At 44.7% G+C, this 24,850-nt stretch overlaps 1 protein-coding gene across 4 annotated transcripts in view; it reads right to left on the reverse strand.

Annotated features, from left to right (window-relative positions):
• SPTBN1 (spectrin beta, non-erythrocytic 1) overlaps nucleotides 1–24,850 on the reverse strand; it is a 143,678-nt gene that overhangs the window by 102,265 nt on the left and 16,563 nt on the right. The window contains exon 1 of one of the 4 annotated variants that reach the window (XM_026108121.2): nucleotides 20,740–20,831. The exons of the other annotated variants lie outside the window; for them this stretch is intronic. The gene's annotated coding sequence lies outside the window, so the exon portion shown is untranslated. Of the gene's footprint in view, nucleotides 1–20,739; nucleotides 20,832–24,850 lie in introns of those variants that run through there. 4 annotated transcript variants of the gene reach the window in all.

A 24,850-nucleotide genomic window follows, 5' to 3' on the forward strand; every position in this document is an offset into this window, starting at 1 on the left:
CCTCTGGGGGAAGAGGAGGGTCACGAGTGGCTGCTGAAGGAGAGGCAGGGGGCTGCGAGTGCTGCGGGGCTCTGCCCACCCCGTGCGGTGCCTCTCTGCGCCCTCCCAACCCCAACGCGCCCGAGCCAGGGTGCAGAGGGAGCCTGCAGGGCTCCCAGCCTCCCATTTCTGCCTCCCACAGGTAGGGCGGCCACCGGCCGCAGCACTCCCGAGACGCAGCAGACAGGAAAGGTGCTGCCGAGCAGGAACGGAGCCGGGTCTTGCTGAAGCCCCACGCTGCACCTTCTGTCTCCGCCAGAGCTGCGCGGCCAGGCCCAGCATCTCACACAAAGAACCACGTAGCGCGAGCCCACACCGAGGTCTAGCGCGGTGGCTTTCACCTCGTGACGTGACCGAAAGCCACGCTGGCTAAATGGGTGCTCCCCTTCCCCGTGGCCAGCCTCGCGGCGGGCACCCGGCAGCGCCGGTCACCTGCCACTAACACAGCGCGGCAGCCAAAAATGCAGGGCCCAAAGCTGCCGGCTCCCAGCTATCCCACCAGCAGCCTCCGGGCAACCACAGAGAAACCTCCAGCAAGGCCGGCCAACCTCCAGCCTCCACCTAGCGATCTGGTGCCATCTACTGACACATGGAAACGGGATGCAGCATCATGCCGAAGCCCTGCTGTTATCTCCCCCTTCCGCGAGTTACACCAGTTCCTGCAACATGCCTGGGGAGGATCAACCGGTGGCTTTCACAGGCCCAGATGCATCCCACCAACTGTTGCTATCCTGCAGCTGACATAAATCCAACTCACAGAGGGAAAAAAACAAAAAAATCCCAAACATATTTACTATTACTGCTCTTGCAACGAAAGGCAGCAATTTCCCAGGCAGTCCTAGGGTGAAAGGCCTGGCTCATTCTCTCCTCTTCCCTACCACGTATGAGAGGTTTCCTTCTATGTTTACGTGCAAAATAATCCCCTCATTTTGCCCAGGAATGGCAAGTGAACCGCATTTGAGTCTGTTATATAAGAAGTGGTAACTGAAGCCTGTTGGTGAGCTATTCAACCTTCACAAAAGGTGGGAAGAAATCGCTTTAGTTATGGTAAGCTGCCAGCAGAATGAAAGAATATGAAACAACTTGCTCTGGGAAAGGTTTTTAAAATGTTACTCCTTCATTTCACATGCCTAGGCTGACATTTGCCAGTAGGAAATGCCGAAGATAGACCCTTTTTAGGCTGAACAACTTAAAACTGATTCTGCCACTACTAATAAACAAAAGGATGAAGCAAGGACGGGGGGACGGATTAAGTCCTGCTGGCACGTAGCAAGCGCATTTCTGCGCAGCATTCGCAGACTGATCCTGATCTAGTATCAGGCCTGGACAAAAGCCTGCCATTGATTCCTGCACACAGGCAGAAATCAGGGTTAATTCCAATTAAACCCATGGAGTAACTGTGCTATAACAATGTGTAGAATCAGACCTTTTTACAACATCAGTTCAAATCTTTTTATTTTTTACATTCATAATTGCCCGATGAAAAGGAGGAGATGTGACAGTGGAAAAGAAGGAGCTCAAACGACAAAAATAAAAGCAGTGACCCTAAAGACTAGATGTAGCTACATGCTGACTTAGTATAGGTGCTACAAGCCATGAGATTTCATTTATTTCTCCATCTTCTGTGCTTGGATGTATACATAACCTGATCCAGAACAAATTCAACGACATGTGCCTTATCACTTCTCTTTATCCTCCTCAGTCATTACACAAGCAAAATCTATCCCAGGTAAAGCTAAACGGAGCATGCAACAGACCCATTATCCCATACCCGTATGGCTAGAAAACCTGCATCTTTGTTCCGATTCTATAAAACTGCTGAAATCAAGTGTTCGTTTCAGTTGCCAACATCAAGCTCTTTGCTGGGATACTGACTCAACAGCACAGGGACAGCAAAGGGGGGTAGAAGGCAGACACTGCAGTGAAAAAAATAAGTACCTTGCAGGAAAGCACTTTATAATGATGAAGTGACAATAACACAACTGAATCCTAACTGAAATAATTTCCCATGCCTTTTTCCAAAGTAAAACCCAACTACATAACGTGCAATTAGTGCCTTAAACCGGTGCTGAAAACTGAAAAAGTAACATGGAAGATGCAGTCATGAAGAAGGCATCATACATATACCCAGGGAGCTTACAGAAAGCAGAAGAGAAGGGTCCAAAGCCAGAGACTTCCACAGCCTTTTCCATGCGTGTTCCAGATATCTCATAATCACATTAAACAAATACAAGCAAAGAAAGATTACAGGAAAGAAAAGATAGGATCCCCCTAAAAAAAAAAAAAATTAAACATCACCAACAGTATTCAAAGAGCAACACAGAAAACTCTCCTGGTTTTCCTCACCGAGTTGTACAATTTCTCTCAAGACTCCTGCTGCAGTTCTGGCCCAGCACAAACCCCTGGAGCCTCTGGGAAAAGTGAGGATACAGAGATACGAGCACGAGCAGAAACTTCCCTGCTTTCTTACCACAGAAGCAGAAGCCCTGCAGACGGGACAAGCTAAAATAGCCAATCCATGCTATGGATGTCCCTATTCAGTGACAGGAAACACTAGCACTGGCTGCAGCCTGTGCCCATATAATGAGGGAGAAAAGCACTGGCGAATTCTTCTGGACCTCTTAATGTAGCCAGGTTCACTATTAATGACCTTGAGAGGGATCTGTCTTCCATAAAATCAGTCATGCACTTGACAGATATATGCTGAAAAAACTGTGCATGTGTGTATATACACATGCACAAACATACTATATGTTTATTTTATAGCCGTCATTTAATTACACTAAACTGCTGCTCAGTACCATAATTTTAATTGCTCAGGCCTCCCCTGCTTGCTGACTTCAACAAGTACTTTGTGCGTACAGATTTGTTTTAGTGACTGTGCAGTCAGCAGACAGCAGGAGACAGTTGTATTGTTTACCATTAGCTTACTGCAGCACTCTCCATTCATGCGCAAAGCACCCACAAAAAGCCTTGCAAGAAATCACTGTAGGATGCCCGCAGCGCAGACAGAGCACACAGACAGAAGAAAAGCTGTGCTCCAGGACGAACAACCTTTGTAATTTAAACATCCTGGCCTGGCTTTCAGCTGAAATACCAATCTAATAAAGGAACAATGTTTTCTGCAGAGAGCCAAATGAAACATGAATTTCAGCTGTCAACATCCTGAGCAGTCTTAATACAGAGAACTCCAAGGCAACCCACTCACAGGATAATGTAAATACAAGCATGCTGATAACAAGACGTTTTAGAAATGACAGATCCCTACTTCATTACCATTAGCAATTCAGACACGAACTGTAAGTGGCCTTTATGTGGGGCTTGAAAATAGAGTAAATAGGCATTTCTCAGCTAGTCCACATCCTCCTAAACTTACATACCAGAGCTACATGCACTAGGGCCTTAGGGACAAAAGAAGGTGATTCCAGGCAAGCACAACGGTGAACTAACAAAGAGCATCCAAATGCTCCAGTACCCAAAACACTCAGCCCAGGCCTAGCATGACCAGCAAAGAAAGGGTTTGTAAATTTAACAACTTCTGTCTGCATTGATAAAAAGAAACACTCAGTTGTCTTCTACAATGTTAATTCAGTTACTGAAAGACTGCATGAGAATAAAGAGATCAAACCATTTTGTTTCAAAGCATTCTTCAAAATATATTGCATAATTTGGGGGGAGGGAGGGTTGGCATTATCTTCAAAAAGAATAAATGGCTTGGAAGAAAGAATCAGCTACCAGGAAAAGCGTTTTCTCAGACAATTTTCAAAGGCAACATCCAGGGGTCAGATCCTTTGTATTTACTTTCATAAATAAACCAGATTCTGCTCTGTTTGTTTCTCAGATAATAGAAAATAAACAGTTTTATTCAGACCATCTGAAGAATGAATTCATTAAAAAAAATTCACTGGCTACTTTAAATGCAATAATATAATTCACTAAATAGGCTAAGACTACATTCACTAAAATTCTGCCATAACCACACATCTGGAATTACTTCCTAATAATCACACTTATCTTTAAAGTAAACATTATTTTTTCAAGAGTTACAATTCTTCTATTAAATGTCCTAAGCTGTAGTTAGTTTCAAGTTACTCTTACAGCCTGAGGATTATCAGGAGGTTTTATGATGTTATGATTGAGCAAAATGTATTTTGAACAGCAATCCCAAATGGTCTCATTACTTATGTAAAAGGTCTATTCCCTGGCTAAGGCACTGTTCAACCTATCGTTGTTTCCTAACACTGAAGATAAAATGTGCACGACTGAGTGGTGGAGAGGGCTGAAAACTGGATGCAGAAACTTCAGCCTCTAGGTTACTAGACCAAAGGGGTCCAGAGTCAAGTATGACCACAGCTACTGCAGTAATAAAGACAATGGTGTCTCTCCATTTCCTGCACGTCAGATATGAACGCCAGAGAAACCAGCTTTACAAATACTTGCTTTCTGGTGGCTCTCTCAGAAATTAAGCCTAGATGAGCAAAGAAATCAATTAGATTACCATGGCTTTTGCAAGACTTCCACCTTCAGATGCTTTCGCTCCCACTATTTATACTACTCTCCTACTGACGACTTCAACCATGGTAATTAGTCCAGCTCTTTAGCAACAAATTCTCTCTAGAATATTTATTATTTTTAAAAGGAGGAAAAAGATGTAATTGGACTTTGTATTTATTCCGAGTAATATTCAGCTCCCTTCTAACAGCAGCACACCAAATACCAAACATATAAAGAACAGCATTTTAAGACAATATTTAAGCCAGAGGATCTGGCATTTTTTCCAGGCTCCCAGGACCCTGCCACATCCTGTCTCCACTTCAGGGTGAGACTCTCACCTTACCCCTGCAGAGAGGAGAACTGCCCAGACCAGGCAGGACATTTGCTGTAGCATTTGCTGATCGAGTCCTTGGGCTGGACAGTGAGGGGGCAGGACGTGAGGCCTGCCATGGTGTGCACCTTCAGCTTAGCAGAGAAGCAGCTTTGGGGACTCATTTCTGTCACTACTTCTGCAAGTTGTAGGCAACTGGCATGATTATAGGTCAATAGGTGCACCTCAGGAGAAGGCCAAGGCCCTATGTCAAATGACATACATATTCAAACAACTCAATTCAAATGCTGCACGTACTTAAAAAATACCTAGAAATTGTCAGAACTCTACAGAACAACACGTGAATTGAAAAAGAGAAGTCCTTAGCGTAAAGCTTAAAAAGACTGGAAAATACTCAGTTATGTTTCGGTTCTGTGCACTTCTTAACCCAGCCTGCCCCCTTGAGCACTCAAGAAGCCAGTTCCCGTCCTCACGCTCAGCCCAGACGATCACTAGTGTTTTATCAACCACGACACATACTCCTCAGAGACAGAACCCCCCCCCCCCGTCCCGACAGTGCAGTGTGGGTAACACCATAGCTTACATTTTGGCTTGTTGTTTCAACAGCTAATCAAATTATAAAATAATAATGGCAATAATATGGCAAGGCTTTAACTCCCCTCATCTACAGTATCCTCTCCCCCTCCTCTCTCTTGCCTGCAGGGTCTGGCTCCCACCCCACCTTGGATAAACAGAAGCACAGCATTTCTGCTGTTTCTAACTCAGAAGTGCTCTGTGAATTTTGTCTCTGCTTTCCCGCTCACTCCCCGAGTCAACCCACCCCCTGGTGCCGACCCCCCGGCTGCTCTGGGAAGTGGGGGCCGAGAGCCGAAAGCACCCTGAAAGGTCACAAGATGGAGGCAGCCAGGCTGCGCCACGGGGCGCCCGACGCCACAGCCAGCGCATAGGGCACAGACACTACAGGAACAGCGTTTCAGAGCAAGACTGAAGCCTCTTTATTCCCCAGACAGGCTGCAAAAGCGTGTAAAGGTCATTAAAATCAAGCAGCCTGTCCTTCAGATGAGTGAGGTCTACATGAGGTCTACCACATCTCCAAAACCCCATCATTTGAAAGCCAGGAAATATGGAGTTAAGAGCAGTTTACAGGCTCTCTTTTTTCCTCTAAAGTCCCCAGGATGTAACACTCTAGCTGGGAGACTGGTACATATTACATAAGCATTGAAACAACTTCAAGAAGTGTTCACACTGTTTGCTGTAAACAAAAATACAGCTCATTGTCTACTGGAAAGCCAAGTGTTTTCAGCAGGGGTAAACCGTTCGGTAACGCTCAGGACAAAGACTCAAACGGGTTCAGCAAACACAGTGCTTAAAACTGAGCACCCACCTCCGAGCCAAGAGCACAGAGAAACCAGTAATGCCCAAGGTTATTTTTTCCCTTCAGCAACTCTGGATTTCAAAATTCTGTCCTGAAGACTCTAAAAAAAATTGTTTGATATACGAAGTCCAATTTCTGTCTCCTGTAAGCTGGGGTCGGTCCACCCACCTGGGGCTGCAACCCATACTGTGCCAAAATTGTTTGAAGAGCTTCCTAGAAACAGAAGTTTCTTCGGGCAACATTGGTATAATCTAAGATCAGATATATAGCAGGGGTTAAGTTAGGGCATGTGACTCTCCAGGTTCCTTCATTTCCCTGCGGAGCAACTCAGAGGTCTCAGATTAGACTCTGCCTCTAAACTGTCCTCTAGAGGAGCCCGTGTCTCTCCACTGACTATATACGAAACATGAAGAGACGGACTAAAACAGAACTGAGATACTTCAGTTAGAGCATGACAGTTTTTTGAAAGAAGTTAATAAAGTGCAAAATCAAGCAGACTGGAGCATTACCACACATGCAACTCCAGGGTGGAGTAACTACCAAATCCCTTTTGGGACTGCCCTTCCCTTCCCCTGACCACTTAAAGAATTCAAAAGTAAAATCCTTTTTGTGAAGCTGTTAAAGGCAGGGAGACAGAGAAAGCTCTGGTAGTCAGCCATTTAGCACGTTTCCAGTGAGCAATATTCTTCCAGCCTCTACCAAATGGGAAAATTTGCAGGGGTCGAGACAGAGACTGGATGGTGGTACAGTTTGTGTTAAGTCGAGCGAGCTACACACATAGGCACATGACAAGTACAAGGCCTGTATTAGTAAAACTTCATGCAATGCAAGAGCTAGTCCAAGGCTTAAAGAATATAACATCCTTATTCAGTTTTTAAGCATAATAGAGTACTCAACCTCTTTTCTCATATATTTAGGGTTTTCCTTTAATAACCACTGCTGGGCAAGGTTTACACAAGTTCAGTCAGGGCTCAATCCAAATCAGTAGTTTTGTAAGAGTAAGGTTCAGCTCCAACAAGTGCATCACAAGCTAGTACACGACTGCCCAACTGAGGTCCATGGGTAAAAAACAGCTCCTCCCAGTCTGACAAGCCATCTTTATATCTAATGTGGCCAACGGAGACCACAAGGTAGCTCAGCATCCAAAACTCCATCTCATGAAACATCAACAGGGCATTTTCTAAAATAGCGTTGCCTACATTTTGCTCCTACTTAAGTCAATAAAGAAACTCCCACAGATTTCAACCTGAGCAGCTCTAGCCCAACATCAATTGCTTTTAAAAATTGCTCTGATCACCTTCACAGGGTCTTTCCTAAATCAGGTAAAGGCAACCTGTTGAATTATTAGGATATCTGAGAGTGTCCTTCTGTTATGCAAATGGCTTAGCTGGAGGAAAACCTGAGGGAGCTGCTCATCACCTTTGCTCTAAGGCTTCTCCTCCACTCATCTTTTGTCAATTTCTATCCCCCACTCACTATTTTCTCCACCTGTTTTCAGAGAAAGCTGCATTTCTGGGTAGGGTAACTTGGCCAGGTGAAACAAACTCAGAAAGCACAGGCTTTTACAAAACCTAAGCCCAACAAAAATGTTCCTACAAATTAAAATCTAAATTCCAGTTCACATATTTTAAATAAATCTGCAGAGTCTGTTATTCAAACTTTGCAGACTTGTTCTGGTGCTTGACAATCCAAAAGCAAACGTGGCTCATCCCCTTTGAAACTGAAAAGTAAACAGTGAACAGAGAAATCTGGAACTATATTCTGCACAGTGATTGGAATAGTGTCCTGAGTTTTGTTAGAGCTTTACAAGACAACTAAGATGAATTTCTATACATCTGGACACTGGTATATGAGTGTATTTTTAAGGAACAGTTGAAATGCCAATGTTTTCTGAGGGCCAAGAGCCCTTCACTTTTACAACTCACATACTTATCTTCCTATAAGACACAAATTGACACAATTCTGGCCTAAACATTCTGATAAATAAAATACCATAACAGCACAAACCTTCCAAGGGAGATAATTTTAAGTAATTAAAAGTAAGAGTAGGCTGGCTTAACAATACCTTCACCATACATACCACAAACAGTGTTTGTAGTTGTAGGCAGAATGAAATCAACTACAGGAAATCGACTGGAGTTAAAATCAAAAGGATCATCTCAGTCCCCTTTGGAATTGCAGGAAGGACCTTTATCATATAGGCTTTCACTGTTAAAATAACATTTATTCTGATACACACTCCAGCTTTAGTACAATGCAAATGTATCATAGTGACAACAGAAGAGGCCAGGAACTGAAAATATCCTCAAAATCGGCTGTCTCCACCTCATGAACAGGCACCCGCCCAAGCAGGATTTTGGTGTGTAATTCTAGTGGAATGCCCCAGGAGAGCTGGGACGCACCATGGAGACTGGGCCTTGTTTCAAAGGAGCATTCAGATTTTGAACAGCCTTGTAAAACACCACTCTTACTGTGCTTAAGAAGTAGGTGTGAAACCTTATAAAAAGTTTAGTGGAACAGGCTAATCTCTCCACTGCTCAACCATCCCAAAGGGCTGATTTCCTGTGCAAATGCACTGACAGCAGAGCAGCAGATCTCAAATGCGGGTACGTCCCAGCAGACAAGCTCGCAACTCTCTGCAGGCAGTCCAGACTCCCGTAAGACAACCTCAGCCTCCACATTCGGCCCTTCCCCGTCCTGATCACGGAGCAGGTAGAGGTGCAATTTCCGAACACCTCTAAAGAATCCAACAGGAGGTACTAGTGGGGGAATATAATGCGTATTTAACCTGTTTGAGGACATCTGGGTAACTCATCTTGCCTTATGGTCAGGCAGAAGGGGATGTTGACATGTTTCAACAGTATCAGCAGACTTCCAAAGAAACTACCAAGTAAATTCCTTCTACCCAGTAAGCCTACACAGTCACTGAGACTTTAAAGGATAATATTTAGTATTTTCATGTTCTAGAAGCTATCTGTGGATTGACCTTCACGAGAAGAATGTGAAAATATAGGGCAATCGTCTGCAGTGGTATTTACCTTTCTCTTCACTGGAACAAAACAGAAAATCTTTTTTAGCGTTTTTCAAGTGCTCCTGCATAGTAGAGCTCCACTGAACTACAGTTACCCTTGGAAAGGGGGTTTCCATTTTCTGGTCTCTACTCTTATGATCCAGCTTACGAGAAACAGATTACTGAGCTTTGGAAAACAGCTATGTGTCAGTAAAGGACTGAGAACCGAGACATTCCAACTGCCTGAAGTCCAACTGTCAGATGTTTGGCTCATCTTCGGAGGAAGGCATCACTGTCTATGCATGGAGAAAAGCCGAAAAACCTTAACATCTTGACCCTACTCATGACCCTGACTTGGCAGGAAGTCCTAGACAACCTGAATGACCTTGGCACCATCATTATTTATTTTGGTAGTGCTCCAGACCCAGCATTTCTGGTAGTGACAGGTGGTATCGAGTCCATCGCGGCCTGCTGAGAGGCATAGGGGCCAACAGCACAGACTGAAGTGTCTAGCCTAAGAGCTGAAAAGAAATATTCCTTAGGAAAAAATGTAAAATTCTGAGGTGACTCAGAGGCACTAAATAAATATTTAATAGGTAATAATAAATATTGCGATCACATAAGTGTAACCATGTAATTAATAGATATAAGTTTACATCTGTGTTACATTCATTCAAATGAAGAGAGTTACAGTCAAATATCTGAGACGGGGAGAGGGACAGAAGATACTGTGCAAAGTGCCTTTATCAACCATAAAACTGAAGTCAGAGGTTTCTGCCTCACTTCTTGCTCCTACCAAGAGGGTTTTAACAGAAGCAATGGCCATGATCACAGTTGCTATGGCAGAATAACCGACCCGCCTCTGCGACGAGCAAAGGTGAAAGCTAACTAAACACTGGCTACAGTGGATCAACACAATTACATCCAAGAACATACTCCTTCTCCCGGGGTCTCTCTCCCTGGAAGCTGAGATCCGATAGCTCTGACCTCCTTACAGGAGGAGGGCTGCCAAGTAAACAGGCCTCAGGATTCAGTCAGCTCAGAACTGCTGTCGTTTTCACACTGGTGTTTTCCCTCACCAATTCTCCACCCCACCCTTCCCAACCTCGTTTTTAATATATCTTCCAACTTCTTTGACAGTTAATAAATGTGCATAGTCAACTTTGTGACTGCAGTCACCATAGGTCAGGAGCACAGACCAAGGATACAGTCTGTACAAAGAATACGAAACTTCTTTTTCCAGTCCAGCTACTGGATCATTATGTAGCTAACACACAGGACAAAAAAGGGGTACAGCAGAGAATTACTTTTTGACCCAAATCACACTTTAAGCACTGAAATACGTTTGATGAACTGCAATAATTATTTTGTAGTAGAAAAAGGAAAAGCTCAGCGCTTGTGTAGCAAAATGAAGAATTTGCTAGCTTGATTCTTTAACTGGGTTCGCCCTAGTCTCATACTCGAAAGGAGATTTTAGCTTTGCAGATTGCTCTTATATTGAAAAATAAAATCGAAGGCAATTTCAGCTAAAGTAAATTGAAAAACATCCAGTCTCCTCAACCATGAGGCTCTACAACAAACTACTTTCTCCCTGCACTACCCAGCAAGTGCAAACTCCAGATGTTCGTCTCCAGCATAAGTGAATTTCTGCGAATCCCAAAACAGCATTCTAGGAGACAGGACCAAAGGGATAAATATGTAGAATCAAATAGTAATTCATTTATTGCTTGCATCTTCTTGGTTAATAATATTCCATTATGAACATGAAAAATGAGAATATAACAGGGTATAATGGTTCCTTGAAGCTAGAGAAAAGGGAAGTGTGGGGAATCGGGCTAAGGTTTGTCCAGGCTTACTTGCTGGGGAGCACCAGGGCACGCTGCAGCATCCCAGCCCAATGCATGGCCACCCCATAGATGTGCAGGAGTGAACCAGAGCCTCTGCCCAGCCCCCGTGCCTGTGTTTCCCTCTTCTGGATCCCCGTGAGTGCCGGGTCCCCTGTGCAGAGGGAGGAGGACACCGTGCCCTCGCTCTGAGCTGAGGCACCAGCAGAGCAGGACGCAGCCACGGGACTCGGCTCTGGCAAGCCTTCCGTGTCGAGGAGGGAGAGGACACAGCAAGGGGAAGCATTCTCAGGATATACTGCTTAATACCCAGAAAAGCCTTTATTTGTGTCTTCAACGGCTGAGCAACTGAAGCTATTTGTTTTCAGGTAGGGAAAGGCTCCTCCACTCTCAGCCAAGGAGGAGAAATTCAGGAAAGGAAGGCTGTGTCCGGGCTGCCCCCTCCTTCCTGGGAGAGGCTGGCAGGGGGAGGCTTGCTCCATGACATCTTCCAGGACAGGAAGGAGGAGACGGAGCCGCTTTGGCTCAGCCTCCGCACTGCAGAGCGGCAGCGGGAAACCGCACCCAGGGAGCCGCTTAGGGAGCGAGGGATGTTGTGTTGTGTAGGCTTTTGTTATGGGCTTTGTTTACTTGAGATCCTTCACAGCCAGGCAGGCAGGGGATGGAGCAATTTAAAGGGCCAGCCTGGAAGAAACAACCTGCTCTACGGCTGGCGGGTTTCGAGTTAGCCAAAAGCCCAGATTTTGGGGGCGGGGGCCGAGCCGCTCGGACACGGCGCAAGGCAACAGCACCCTACTGCACTTGGCCCAGGCACCAGAGAGTCCCTGAGACCTCTAGCTGTGCTAGCTCCACTTTAACCTGAGATCCTTAAGCAGCACAGCAAGGTCGGGATGAGGAAGGCCTAGCAAAGAATTCATTTTTGGACGGTGCAGGGGTCTCAGAGGAGCCTCATCAAAGACAGCTCCAGGATGAGTATTTCCTTCAGATGTAGAAACCCAAGTCACAGCCAAGATCATGCAAAGCTCTGCTTCTCTTTGGCCTAACTTCGTCCAGCACTGGAGTACGTTATAGGGACCATATGGTTTCTAGCTGCTAGTTCCTTAATGAAAATAAAAACAGAGTCACTAACAGAGCAGGGCAACTTTTACTTTAGTGAGATTACGTCAAGGCAGGAGTCAATTGTTGTTTAGGGAATACCAGAACAAAACTGCCTTTCTTTTAATTCAAAACTGGTTGGAAAGTGAACTGAGGAAAGCCCCTAACTGAAAGCATCCATTTTAAATTTTTTTTCTGCAAATTACCATAAACTGCAATGTTTCAATGCGATGTGGTCAGTGCACCCATCGCAGATGAGCTGAAAAGAAATGGCACGTTCTCAGCAGATTTGCATGTGAAGCCAGCAAAGTGCCCTCCCTCCTCTGCCCCTCTCAGCTAGGAAATAACCAGAGTACTGTATAATCTTTAAGGTATTTCTCTCTGAGTTGACGATTTTTTTTTGTCTCTCTACAAAGAGCCTACAGTTTTCGGCACTAACAGACTGGGATGACAGGTGCCCCAGCAAGGCCTTAGACAAGGGCACATCCAGACAACACGCACATCTCCGCTTCAGCGGTCTCAGGTTTTCACGGGCATATATCTCGCCCTCGCAAGCATTGATCTGTGCACACAAAGCTCCAGCGAGCACAAACCTGACGCCTGCAGCTGTCGCAGCACTGAGCACAGGACTCCATTTCCAAACTCTGCAGTCATTTCCCCTCCAAAAGATGAGGTCCTCTTTGTGCACACGCACATTTTTGACCATGCCAAAGCAGAAACACGGCTGAAAGCTATTTGAAAAATGATCCTTCCCCAGTTAAAGATGAAAACATCAGGAGTCGTACAAGTAAAACACCAAGTTAAACCAGGTACGGCATAACCCTACCAGGCCAATAAGATTTCTAATGCAAGGAACCAAACAGAGCTTGGGCGACTGGCTCAAAATGAGGAAGAAATCCGTTTTATCCTCCGCAGGGGAAACGAGACACCCATCATCCACTCACTAGTCTCTTGATGGAAGAATTAAGAGCACCACATCCAAACTGGTCTCCTCACTTCTAAACTAACCTTTAATGGCTTAGTGGGTACTAACTAGAGGAAGATAACAGGTAAAGCTAAGCATACCGCCTGCGCTTGCCCACACTGAAGCTTTAAATGGACACCAGCTGTTAATTCCTTTCTACATTCTTCACATTTTTTTGGCCAACTCCCGACAAGACTAACAGAAACCTTTCCCCTTAAACTTTCATCTGATGCATAGATAAGATAGTCAGGAGTTTTCAGGCAAGGAAAAGAAATATATATCATTATTGCCTTAATTTAAATGCATGCCTGTAGGTCTCCAGTGCATCTCTTCCCTTTGAAATGGGTTAAGGAGCCTTAATGTCATCTAAATTAAGTCAATTTGTTATTCGGGGCATTTATGACCAAACAATTTGAGATGCATCCTGGGAGGAAAACGCACGCACGACAGAATTCAAAACCCTGGGAAACAAGATGATGGATGTGGAGCAATAGTCCAGAAAAACTACATCTTAAATAACCTGGGTCATCATTTTGGTTCTTTGATGTTTTAACTACAGTTAAGCCTTCTTTTTGTAGGTGTTCTGGTTCATCCTTACATGCTGCTTTATTCAAGATAGAGATACTTATCGTTTTATATGCAATATGGTGATGACTCTTTCCAATGTGGCAGGCCTAACATTTAGAGTATTGTCTTGTACTCTTCTGCGCTTTCTGTGAAAAGGGCTAAAACTCTTACAGTCATCTAAGTACTCTCAGCTGGCTTTAAAGGACCGCAATACGTTTCCCAAAAACCTCAGTATTACTTGTACTTGCGAGTAGCATAACAAAAGTCTAATAAATAACATTTTTTTAAAAAAAAAAGCGACCGAGCTGCACCAAATCAAAACAACAAAGCTTGATTCAAAACATCTTGGGAGCCTCCAACACCACCATCCACTTTTGGTCACAAAAAGGTTTGGCCACAGCCTTCGCCACACACTCCCAGGCACTGCTCCCTGCAAGCATGAGCCCCCGGCCGCGGGACACTGCACCCCACGCCCAGCCTGTCCTGGCCAGCACCGCCCCCGCGGGCCCCAGGGCACCTCAGCACGGCACACAGCACCGCCTCCCGCGCCCCAGCCCCAGCCTGGCCTGCGGCCACGCGCCCCAGCCCCCCACAAAGCCCCTGCGGCCAAGGCTGCTCTTCTCCGAGGCTGCTCCGATAGCACCTTCAGCTGCGTGTCACCCACCTTCCCAAATACACTTAGTAAAGCAGGGAAATAAACCAAACGAGGATGCGTAGATCTTTTAAAATATCCAACTCTTGTCATTGGCACTTGGTTGCAAACAGCCTCTGGCAACAGGCAAATACTGCTTCATTTAGATACAGAGGTTTTCCCAGCCCCTGTATACAGACCAAACGGAAATCAGTTTGAGGCAACAAAAACAAAAAAAACAAAAAAAACAAAAAAACCAAAACCATAATAATTTGGTCCAAGAGCTTTACGGTTCTTTGCATCGAACTCGCAGCAAAACAACACGATTTTACAAAGTATTTTTGCAGACCTCAAAATGGATCTTGTGAAGCGCTTGGGAAAAGCCACAAGCAAATACACCTCATTTCTTTTGCCATTAGGCAGTTCCCGTGGGCGAACCAGGCTCAAAGCACAGTACCTGCCTACAAATCCTGTGGAGTCACAGCAGGCAGCATCAGAAACCGAAGAAAAAATGGCATAAAGCAACGATATGCAAAATAACTGATTATTACTTCATTCTGATTTCAGTTTTTTGTCTGGGAAATAGATCTGCAGCTGGCAAGAACCCAAGCCAACAGCTGCATTGCTTTTCTACTTCCACAAACACTCTAAAAGTTAGCCAAAACCCTGTTTGTGCTGGCAAACACCCAAGATTTTATTATTATGTACTATTAGTTCATAGTGAGAAATGTGCACTACAGGAAAAAAAAAAGATTCCATAGAGGCTACATAATTGGGTACAGATGTTAAAGATTTATGAAGCTCTATCCACTGGACGGTATCTTACATATTGTTTCTATCACCTGTTTGCTCTCTGAGTTTTTAATAAGATAACTATGCATGCTATCCTTGAAGAATATTCTAGAATTTCTCTTCCAAAAACAAATAACTTTTGAACTCCGCTTGCTTCCTCTCAGCAACAATCTCTTTTATTAGTTCAGTATATGCCACTTCATACTCGTTTCGTATTTAAATAAGAGCTTCGCTATTGTTTTCGTGATCTGGCACCTTCTGAAAGCAATCAGAGTCATACCATTTCATCCCTACCCAATTCCCCTTTCCCCAGACACCAAACCTAACACATCCCCCCACACCCGTGCGTTTAGAGCGCAGGATAAAATATCTTATCATCCTAAAGACACTGTGCCAGTTTAATACCTCATCATTTTCACCATCTTTTTCTGTTTATTTGTGGACAACGCTTGCTCAGTGTCTTTGGGGACTATTACTTTTCCAGTCTTCGTGCAGATGGCCAAACTTCAGTGAGGCCAATAACATTCAGGTTAAGCCGCCTACAAAAGTAACCCAGTCCTAGCCTGATTTCTAAACCTTGGTCCGTTACATTTTTTCTACAAAATATTTGAAATCTGAAAAATAATATGAAAATAAAAATAGAAGAAAGTCACCAGCATTTTTCGTAACTGATGTATAATGGTTTTGCCATTTCAAATTACGTCATGAGAGCTTTTCTTTCCATGCATTATAAAGCAGCATAACAAGGTAAGTTCACATGGATACTTTGCAAGAATTTATGGAAGAAGATAAATCACAAGAAAGGTGACAGTAATCTCTGCAAACCAATGCATGTGAGCGCTGACATTTCTGCTCTGGCACTGTCAGCCAAGAAGCAAGCAGCTCCCTCCCCTCCCCTTCCTTGCCCTAAGCGCAGAGTGGCTTTGCAGGATAACCTGACATTTCCTTTCACCTTTCCCACAGTCCACAGCTGCCGATAAACTCTTCCTGAAAAATGATTTCATCCTCTCCGATGATGTGGCTTACACAACCCAGATTGCATGAAGGCTGTGGCCTCATTACAGATTTAGACATCCAATTCCCATCTGAGAAAAGCAGATCTGGTAAATTTTGGAGGGCCAGAGATAGGTCTACTGAGACTTTTCCCTGCATCTCCCACGACTCTGAAACAGACCTCATCAGTCACAGTTGTCCTTTTGGTTCAAAAAAAGTAAGATTTTCTCTATTTACACTCCTTTCTCCAGCTGGCTGGTGTGATAGATGCCCCCATGTCACGTACACCCACCATCTCTAAACCGAACCTTTAGAAAGAGACAGAGGACATTGGTGGCTTCTGCCCAACTTTCTTTTCAACCCTAGGGGATTCAGATGTCCAAAAGGAAGGTTAAGAAATGACAAGAAGGACAGAAAAGTTCCATTTTACATCATGAAAAATTTTGCCATGAATGAAAAGCCAGTATTTGTTGCTTCAAAAAACAACCACCTTTTTGTTGTAAATAAATGAAGTGAGGAAACACATCTACTACAAACTGACTCCATTCCTTGAATAGTTTCTGATAAGCTGCCTTCTTCTGTTTCCAACAGTTGGACCAATGGCTTGAAATCAGCAGCCAGTTCAATCTGATTTGTTGATCCTTTCCAGCGTATAAGCAGTTTAATGTTTTGTTGCTTTACTACAGAGCTCAGGGACTGTAGAGAAAAGGTGCTGTTTTCCCTGTCTCTGCACAGACCCTCAAGTCTGCACCAAATTCCAACCTAAAGCATGAAAGTAGAATTACTCTGAATTTATCAGCAAGGGTATTTTTGTTTTTAATATCAGATCTGAATCCAAACACCTGCCTCCTAGAAGGACAAAAATGCTGTATTGTCTTTATGGCTAGTAGTGTTGAGCTTCACTGTAGTTCTGGTTTCTTCATCCATTCTCCCTGCATTCAGAGCTTGCTATGGAAACCCTCCACCTCTTCCTGAATCTCAGAAAAATGGAAGGGCCTCCGATTGTCTTGTATTACGGAAACACATGAAGTGACTCCCAGGTAGAAAGCAACTGAGACACCCATCACTTGCCACTGATCGCCTGTCTTGGATATAAAATAGATTAGTCCTTATGCCAATATTGTCATATTTACCATATCTGCAAAAGGAATAAAAACTGATTTAAAAAGAACAAGCTACGGCCGGCTTGTGGACTGCACAGCATGCTCAGCCAAGACAAACCAAATTTCATTCCTTGACTGCCTTGAGATGGAGGAGATCAACTGAAGAACAAAGAACGAACTCCAGCATATTTCTTGTTGATTAGGTTAGGATCTATCCAGAAAAAGACAACCAGGATGCAATTTTCTTGATTTAATGGTAAGAGGGGGAAGAAAAAAAAAATAAAAGAAAAAAAGAACGTGTACTAAGTCTCAACCCTGATAAAGATCCCGGAGATATCAGCAGGGAGATGCAGAATCTGGCTAGTCACAAGGCAGAAACAAGTCTGACCCAGTGCAATATTTTCAGAGTACAGACCACTCCACCAAGTTGACTTATCACATACCAAATTTAAAATAGCTATACCTCGCTGAAATAACGTGGGTAGTAACTCACTTTGCCACCCAAGACATACCTGAGTATAGAATTTGACATTTCAAATGCAATTTTCTGAACTTCCCAAAGAGAATTACTTCCCCACCCCAATTAAAATCAAGCACCAGTCTCTGGACTACACTGATTTTTAAGAAAATAATAATGGCAGGTGTTTTTGCATATGGCAGGGTAATATGGTCAGAAAGGAAAGGCTGCACACAAGTGGTAGAACCTTTGCTGTATTTTAAAAGTAAAAGCTAAATTTCTGAGATATTTAAGACTTACACCTGCAGATCTACAGTAAAAATATGAACATGCAGCCCTCTAGCAATTCAAGAAGTGCTAAGCCTGATCATTTTCCACCTAATGACTGTTTACTACGCAGTCCCTTTTAACTGCCTGGCAGCTCTCCAGATCTTCTTGCTTTTTCTTTCTCCTACACATCACTCTAGACAGCCATCTTGGGTGAAGAAAAACCTCAAGAGGCGAATGCTCTCTCCGCGGTCTTTTCAGGCTCTAAAAGCATTATTTCCATAGGGAAATCCTGAGCATTGTTTCACTTTTCAAGGAAAATTTAAAAGCATTGCCAAAAAGAGTGCAGAGAAGAAAAACAAACAAACAAGTAGAAGAGTCTTCCTTTTTGAGGAATTTCAAAATGGCCATTGGGTTTGCAGCTTTAAAAGCAGTGGAACTAGTTCTTTTACTCCTACTAGAAATAAATCTGAGAGTACTGCCCTGGCGCTTGCTTCAAATAACGTTCGCTGCCATTTGACATCTTTAAAATGGATCAATTAATTGTGACCAAATGTTCTAACTCTCCCCGTTACCCAGCCAGCTGTGTTTTCCTGCTAAACTTGTAGCTTGCATGCATTTGGAAAAAAAACCCAACTCTCCTCATTATAAAAAGCGCCGTGTAACAGCTCATCAGTGAAAGTGCAAGACACCCCAAGGCTCCCCCTGCCCCGCAGCAGCGCCGGCCGTTGCTGCTCGCAACCTTCCCATGCCTCTCCAAGAGCCCCAAACCCCGTTTTCTCCATGGCCACGCACCTGTTGGGGCAGCGTGCTGTGGAGGGGAAGGCAGGCAGCCCACGACTGCGCTGCCAAACAATCTCAGATACAGGGCAACTTCCACATGCCTGGTCTGCAGACAGAACCTGCGTAAAGTTATCAGGCAACCTATACGTTTGTTAGAGATTCGGAGTTTTAGACCCTTCTAAGAAGCCATGCAATTTATCTTCCCCTGGCACAGCCACCTGCGGTCCGCACATGGCAAACAAACGTGCAGCAAGGCAGCAATGGGGCCACCCGGTCCCCAGGTGAGGTGGAAAGCGTGCTCAGCGTGCTGCAGCCCCGGTACAACCGAGCACCCCCCTCCCTGACAGCGTACAACCCAAACGACCGACAGGCAGGGAACGAACAGGACGCATCCCCAGATCCTGAAGCGGGTAAAAATCCCTTCTGCTCCCAGCACATATGTTAAAGACCTCTTTCTCCGGGCATCATGGAAAAAGTGAGATTTAAACGCTGAGTGAGGAGAGCAGCTGTTACAGGAATAAAACAGAAACATCACCAACGATCATCGCAATCAATATTTTAAATGAAATCAGTGAAGCCCATATTTAAATCAGGTCAGCAGTAATTAAAGCAACCTTATTCAGGATAGTAAAACCAGAAAATGTCTGGAACAGTACATCTTCCAAAGTGAATATTCAGACTGTTTTGAAATGCACGATCCACTGGTAAGAAGCTTTAATATAAGCCTCAGGATTACACTATGCTAGCTTTTTTATTATTACGCTCTCCATTAAAAACCACGTGCTGGGAAGATACCAAGGGGTTAAAATAGACATCATCATCATCTGATCAACTGATCATGGCTTAGCCCTTCCTTTTCCCAAGGATGCTGCTGTGAGTTTCTGTTTGTGCAACACTTGGTATTGTGGCAGGATGGAGTGATGCACTGAAGGTGGCATTTTCATATAAAACCTCTTTTTTAGCGATGACCTCACGGCAATGCAACATACTGAAAGAGGCTTCGTAATTTCAACAGTGACAGCAAAATTGCCCCCACTTATTTCTGGAATGATCTGTTTGGTTGACTCCATCTTAACACAGTATCTCACCACGCAGCGATTCAGCCATTTTAATGCCTGAATGGCTGGAGGTTGCTTTCTCTTGGGTGCGGTGTTGTACATCAGGCTCAGCAGTCGCTCTCTCGCTTAGGAGCAGGAATCTCTCTGCATGAAGCACATGCAAGTGAAGGTAATTCTTTTTTTTTTTTTTTTTTTTTTTTTAAACTGAGGCTAGGAGGAAGGCGATGAGAGGCCGAGTGCTGTAATGGGACTGAATACGTAAAAATGCAGAATTTTTAGATTGTCCCTGGCTTCTTTTTCCAAACAGGCATCTCAGGAAAAACTCTGCAATCTGGTTCTCTCGCGAGGGTAATGATGAACACAGACAGGCTGTATCTACGCTGCCTTTAATAGCAGCCCCGGAGAGAAAACTCAAGCTCCCAAGCCGTAGGAGGGAGCTGGCATGCACCGAAATGGCGGCTGGCTGTGCAGACACTTGTAGGCACTGCAGACGTGGGGCAGGAGGGGCAGAGCCGGGGTGCAAAGCTGACAGTCTGCCAGCACCACGTGGGAGCCACGTAGGTGCGCGAGTCATGCTGCAGCCCCATGGGGCTGGGCGGGGGGGTGGAAGCCCCCTTCGCCCCTAAAGAGCCCTCAGCAGCCACAGCACTTCCAAATCCTGAAAATTTCACTGTTCTCTGCCTATGAGCCAGACAAATCTACACGCAGAAGATGGAGGTAGCTACAAGTCGTGACACTCTGCTACAGCACGGTATTTATGCAAGCGAATGTCAGTGCCCCGAGCACACAGAGCTGGTGTTGCATGATCTGGAGCCTCCTGCACTCAAGCAGGAGCTGCCAGCAGCACAACAGCCACATTAGCATCCTTTGTAATCCGCAAGGATATATTTCACTGCATCATTTTGTTTTTGGAAGGATATCAAAAGAAAAGGTTACCTGCAAAATTCAGAGTTTATTTTTGTCGTACTGCAGTGCCATTACTCGCGCTCCTCCAGCATTTGGAAGGGACTGCTTACAGCTTACAGAGACTGGCAAAGATGAAATAGAAATGAAACAGTAAATTCTTTCAAATATTCGTTTCTGACATTCCACAGAACTTATGCAAGTTGCAGGCAAACAGAGCGGAGCCTTTCCAGGTTAGCAGTGGATCAACAGAAAACAAGCTCTAGGCAATAGATGAATCTACGCTATCCATTTTCATGCTTGTTACCCTGCAACCGCCTGAAGTACAGTCCCTTCATTGAGATGTTTCACAGGAACGCTACACTTAGTTACTGCTAAAAAGGTGCTGCGATTGTAAAACACATTCTGGTCAACCAGGATAAAAAGACATTTGTGCTGACTACCACGTTGTTGTTTACCAAATACACGTTACAAAACTAGCAACAAAAATGTATCTATTATGTAAGTCACAAACATCAAAAGAAAAATATTCAGTGATCAGAAATTTTAATTTAATCCATCTGGAACAGACTGCAGCAGGACAGACCCAAACAAGCCATATTTGACACAGATAGATTAGACAGATGGTACTGTATGGTATAAAGGGGATTTGTGTTTGCTGGACTTTGACATGGCTGAATTACTTATGAATTGCAAGGGCACAGAAGAGTTATGCTAGGTATTCTACAAAGATTTAATGCTTATTAAAACTTCATACCATTCAAAATAATCATACGTTCTCTACAACAAAATAGGGACTATTTTGCAAACTTAATTCTGTTGCACTGTCACAACGTATCTCAATATAAAACGGATATGAAGAGCATGAATACTAGTGCTATGCTGTCCCAGAATCTATTTGCAGCCTGTGAATTTATGCAGTAAAGAACGGGAAATTAACAGAAAGGTGAACAGAAACCCTGATTTAAAATAAAAACTCTGCATTCGTGAAAGTTGCTGAAAGCAACCTCAAAACAGAAGGCACCCAGTACAGCAGCTCTCCGTGCTTCGCTTTCTCACTTCGCCAGCAGCCGCTATCTGATTCTCTCAGGACCCTGGCGAAGCACTAGATTAAAAGATGTTATTGCAGGAAATACAGGAAGGGGTGAAACTCAAAGCCGCTATCTCATTTCTGGGGACTATCTGATCCCAAGTTAACACTGGGAGCTGATACATACGGCAGCAACAGAAACACTGAGCGCAGACACTGATTTAAAACAGGCCGTTTCCCTGAAGCCTTAGAATAAGCATTTCTGGCGCCTCCGGCAAATATCCGCGGCCACGTTCAGCACTGGCGCAGCTACAAGCACGCTCATACCTGGATGAAGTTGTTGCATTAAGGGAGCAGTAACGTCAAGCGATAGCACTAGACGCAGCCGAGCACGGTGCTTCTCCAAAGTGGCCAAGGCCGGCGCCAGCGAGCGCAGGGCCGTGGTCCCGGCGTGCGGGCAGCCCAGGGAGAGGAGGGAATTAGGGAGCGCCCCAGACGTTGGCGAGAGCTCTCTGCGGCCCGGCGGCTGCCAGCTCTGAGACGCATCCGGCTAGATAACAGCACTGCCATTTCACGGGACAAAACGGAGTCTTTAGTCACGATCTCCTCCCACCTCCAAAAAAGGAGGCAATGATACCTGCTCCTGGCCAAACTAGCAGGAGGGGAGGGCCTGAGCTCTCACAGGTGTCAGCCTGGAGTAATCCAACTGTGGCCAAGTTACCGGTTAAAACAAAAAAAGCAAGCCAGCCACCAAGCCACCATTAATTCTCCAAACCGAGAGTCAATTACTTGAGTTAATAAGCAAACAAGGCAACAGGCAGCACATTTGGGTAAAGTGGTATTTAAGCTTTCATTTTACTTCACTGCTAGTGTGAAACTTCTCTCTATTGATTTTTGCCATTTTGAGTGCTGGAAGAGCTCTGTCTCCAACTTGTTCTTGTTAAGGGAAGGTGCACTTGCCAGACACCGGGTCCCCCCTCCAACCCACGCGCACCACCCAAATTGGCAGCACACAGAGCCGCTGGGGACCAGGCAGCGCTAGCGAGACTGTGCCGCTACTGTGCACAGAGCACAGGAGCAGAAACGGCAAATTACTTAAACGGTCCATCCGAGGCGTTAAAGATTAGCCCCGTCGCCAGCACTTTGGTTAGCAGTAGCAGCAGCAGAAAGTATCAAACCAAGTAATGCTTTTACCCCCAAAAGTCACAATTTCTGTAACTCTCCGTGCGCCTCATTAGAGGCAAAACAGTGCCAAGAGTAACTTTCTCACCCCCAGCACCGTACCAGAAGCCTGATTTTTACACCATCAGACCCCAAAAACTCCCACGGCGCCTGAGCACGCGTCGGTCCCGCTGGCCCAGGCCGCGCAGGGCAACCGGGGCCCCGGCCAGGGAGTGGGCGCTGCAAGCCGGGGCTCCCCACTCCCGCGGCCCTGCCAGGCTGCCTGCGCTACCCAGGACGCGGGCAGGCTGCCTCCTCCACGCGCCGGCAGCCGGACTTTCTCTCAGCATAACCCTCATGTCTTTGCTCTGACAGCCAAACATAAGGACAGGCAAATAGAGCTCCCTCCTTGCCTTCAAATACCCATGTGAAAATTGAGGAAAACAGGTTATGAAGCAGCAAAATTTAGTGATGCTTAAATCATTACAGCTTGGGACTGATGCTTGTGCAGATTTTCCTTCATGCAGCATAGCTCCCCGTCCTTCCTCCCACCTGAATCTGCTACTGATTTCATCAAAAGCGGTTCATGAGCAAGTTGAGGACAAGGGATCCACAGATTAACCCTACCGCCTACAGCCAGCCCTGAGCCTAACATCTATACTATTTTTTCCAGAAAAAGTATCAGCATTCTTATTTAGGTCCTTTTCATTTTTTGCTCGCCTTTACAAAGCCAGCCTCGATTTTAAGCTATTCTAAAATGTCAAATCTGTTGCAGTCACAAGAACTAAGTTATTTGGTGTAAAGGAGACTTTTTGCACTTTTGAAATTTATCTTTCAGTTAGCCTGTCGAGTGTCAGCCCGCCCTAGCGTTTAGGCTGCATTGAGTACGCTGATATTTTACCAGCACATGTACTTCCAGACAACAAATCAGGCCATTTCAGAGTGACCAAATGCCCTAGCAAAATGCCCTTAACAAGGACATTTTGAGGTAATGATGCCAACTGCAATAAGAAAAAATCGCAAGCCAGAAAAATAGGTTAGAAGCCAGGACACAGTCGAACATGCGCGACAGCACACGTTGTACAGGAGCCCAGGCAGAGGCTTTGGTTTAAACGCAGCAGAACCTCTGATGAGCACAGCGGACCTGTTCACAAGGTGTTGCAGAGCAGGTCCAGTATTTACGGGGAGTCCTTTGGTTACAGAGCACATACCCTTGCCCAATCGCTTACTTAGACTGTTTTTCTCACTATAATTGAATTATTGCTCAGGAAAGGAGAAATGGGAGCCGATTCTAAAAGAGGTCTCCCAAGATCTGATTTATGTTTCTAAATAATTAGTCAATGAAAAATGAGCATTTAAGACCAGGCCTTTCAAGCTATTGCAGAAATTTTTACTTTTATGTACTAAAAACTGCTTACCCAAGCAAGCACTAAGCTGGCATTAAAGGTATGTTAACAATATTGTATTTAAAACACTTAGTAGGACTCAAGTAAAAATACTATGAGGTGATACCGATGGTTTACAGGTTGGTTCTTTGTTTTGCCCAACATACTGGATACAAACTATGGACATATATTCTACAGACATTAGCACTACCTTCCATAGCCAAGCTACTCAATTCTGCCTTGATTAGTAAAGGCAGGACAACTAATGACAAAAATTCATTTCTGTATATATTCAAGCCAAGAAAACTACCTTTAGCATGAACATAGCCAAAAGCATTGGACCCGAGGGATCTCAGCTAACGCAAACAGACATGCTTAAGTAATACTGGCTCCGCTGACATCAGCAGGTGATCTGGTCAAGAGAAAAATCACTGGCTAATTTAGAGATGCTGAATTAGAGTGAAAAGCATGTCATGGTATGTCACGATAACAACCAAAGGTCACTGTAAACCAGGACCACCCTATGCAGGCTGGGTGTACAACCTGCCATTACAACTCCTCTGCTCAG

The sequence above is a fragment of the Dromaius novaehollandiae genome, chromosome 3, assembly GCF_036370855.1.
Source record: "Dromaius novaehollandiae isolate bDroNov1 chromosome 3, bDroNov1.hap1, whole genome shotgun sequence".
In the NCBI taxonomy this organism is placed as follows: Eukaryota; Metazoa; Chordata; class Aves; order Casuariiformes; family Dromaiidae; genus Dromaius; species Dromaius novaehollandiae.